Source organism: Aegilops tauschii, chromosome 1, assembly GCF_002575655.3.
Source record: "Aegilops tauschii subsp. strangulata cultivar AL8/78 chromosome 1, Aet v6.0, whole genome shotgun sequence".
Lineage (NCBI taxonomy): Eukaryota > Viridiplantae > Streptophyta > Magnoliopsida > Poales > Poaceae > Aegilops > Aegilops tauschii.
Genome location: NC_053035.3, coordinates 494,413,014 through 494,415,545, shown reverse-complemented (window position 1 = coordinate 494,415,545; position 2,532 = coordinate 494,413,014).

The window sequence follows — 2,532 nt, the reverse complement described above, 5'->3', positions numbered from 1 at the left end:
GCTCCTTCTTGCACCAGCATTGGGTCACCGGAGCCATCATAATCATGTCTTTCCTCCTCCACTCTTCGATCACCGTAGCCTGCTTCTTCACCCTGTTCTTCCAGACCATCATTGTCGTTAAGATACGACAAGATATCACCTCCGGCTAAGATTATGTCCCCCAACACCTCTTCTGCTTTCTCATCTCGTCCGTGCTCCATTGTTTCTGCAAATATTACAACATGGCAATTATTACACAAACATGACAGTAGGTGGATATATTAGTGCAAACGTAGACCTAGCTTATTCCCGGTTTGGGGTGGCCTAGGCAACGCTTCAAGGGTAGGGGCGCGGCGGGAGGGGGTAGGAGACCGACATCGTTTTTTTCTAGGGTTTGGGTGTCCTCGAGAGTTTTGGTCGAGCGAGAGTGCCGGGGGGTGCTCCCGTGGTATAAGTTATCACGGTCGAGAGGGGGTATAAATATCGACCGTCCATCATGTCGAAGTTATCTGGGAGGGAGTTATATATATCGACAACGACGACATACATACATGGGAAAATAATGTTATCGGGGAGGGGGTATATCGACCCCCCCCCACGTGTTGAAGTTATCGGGAGGGGGTTATATCGACAACGACGACATACGTACATGGGAAAATAATATTATCGGCGGGGAGGGGGTATATCGACCCCCCCTCGTGTTGAAGTTATCGGGAGAGGGGTATATCGACGACGACAGACCCGATAAAACATAAGAAAACGAAGAAGAAATAAAAAGAGGAGACGAAGAAAAGGAATAGAGGAGAAGATCGAAGAAAAAAAAGAGGAGAAGAAGAAAGGAATAGAGGAGAGAAGAAGAAAAAATAGAATTTCTATTTTTTCTTCTTCTCCTCTTCTTTTTCTTCTTTTTTCCTCTTCTTATTTATTTCTCCTCTTCTTCCTCTCCTCTTCTTCTCCTTTCTTCCACTTCTTATTTTCCTTTTTATATGAACATATCATCATATATATGAACATACATTTTCTTTGCATATGCATATGAACATACATTTCTTTGCATATGCATATGAACATACATACATACATTTTTCTTTCATATGAACATACATACATACATTTTCTTTGCATATGACCATACATACATTTTTCTTTGCATATGACCATTCATACATTTTCTTTGCATATGCTTTGCATATAAACATACATACATACATACATCTAAACATAACATACATACACAAAAAATTCTAAAAATCTGCCTACAAAAATTATATGAAAAAAAAGCATACATCATCCATCCATCCATATAATGAACATATACATCATCCATCCATCCATATAATCAACATATGCATATGAAAAAAAATTATATGAAAAAAAATTATATGCAAAAATTATATGAAGAGGATCTCGAGGGGACAGGGAGGAAAGGGGGTCGCCGGAGCCGGACCGAACGGGGAGGAGGGGCGGCGTCGAGGCAGGGGCGGCAGTGGGGGCGGGCGCCGGCGACAACGACAATGGTGGGGGCGGGCCGGGGCGCAGGGGCGCGGCCGTGCGTGCTCGGGGACGGGGCAGGGGCACGGGGCGGCGGCCGGCGTGGGCTCGGGCGCGGGGCAGGGGCACGGGGAGACGGGGATGGCGGCCGGCGGCGGCGACGGCGACGAGGAGCGCGCGAGCGATTTGGGCAGCCTGGCGGCGGGGGCAACTGGCGAGGGAGGCGAGGGAGATGTGAAATTTTCACAAGTCCTGGTTATATAGCAAGGGCATTGGTCCCGGTTGGTGGCACCAACCGGGACCAATGCCCCCTTTAGTCCCGGTTGGTGCCACCAACCGGGTCCAAAGGCCTTGTGCTGCCCCGCGGCCAAAAGTTTAGTCCCACCTCGCTAGTTGAGAGGGGCTCGGAGTGGTTTATAAGCCCCACTGCGGCTGCCCTCTCGAGCTCCTCTCAAATGCAGGCTTACGAGCCTAATGTCACACTGTGCTGTCTGTGGGCCTATTGGGCCTTCTGCGGGCCTGAATCCTGACCCAGGTTGGGTTTCTAGTCGTATTCACGCCGTGGTGGCCCAATAGGTGGCAGTTTTTTTAAAAAAAATTCCAGTTTTTTGGTTCTGTTTTTTGCATTATTTATTTTCTTTTGTTTTTTGCTTTATTTTTTAATTCTTTGTGCTTTTAGGTCAGAAAATTTATAAACTTTCTGTTAGTGCCATTAGTTTTCAAATTTAAATAGTTAAAATTTGAATTCTATGAAATTTGTGTGAATCACAAGTTTGTGATTAACTTTACTATAAAAATAGTTTTTTTTCAGTTTTTTTGTTTTGTTTTTTGCATTATTTTTTTTTGTTTTTTGCTTTATTTTTTAATTCTTTTTGCTTTTAGGTCACCAAAATTATAAACTGTCTGTTAGTGCCATTAGTTTTAGAAAAAATATAAACTTTCTATTAGTGCCATTAGTTCTTTATGAAAATTCTTTTTGCTGTATTTAGTTTTTTTGTTTTCTTTTTTGCTATATTTATTTTGTTTTGTTTCTACTTACAACAAAAAACTTATTTATTTTAT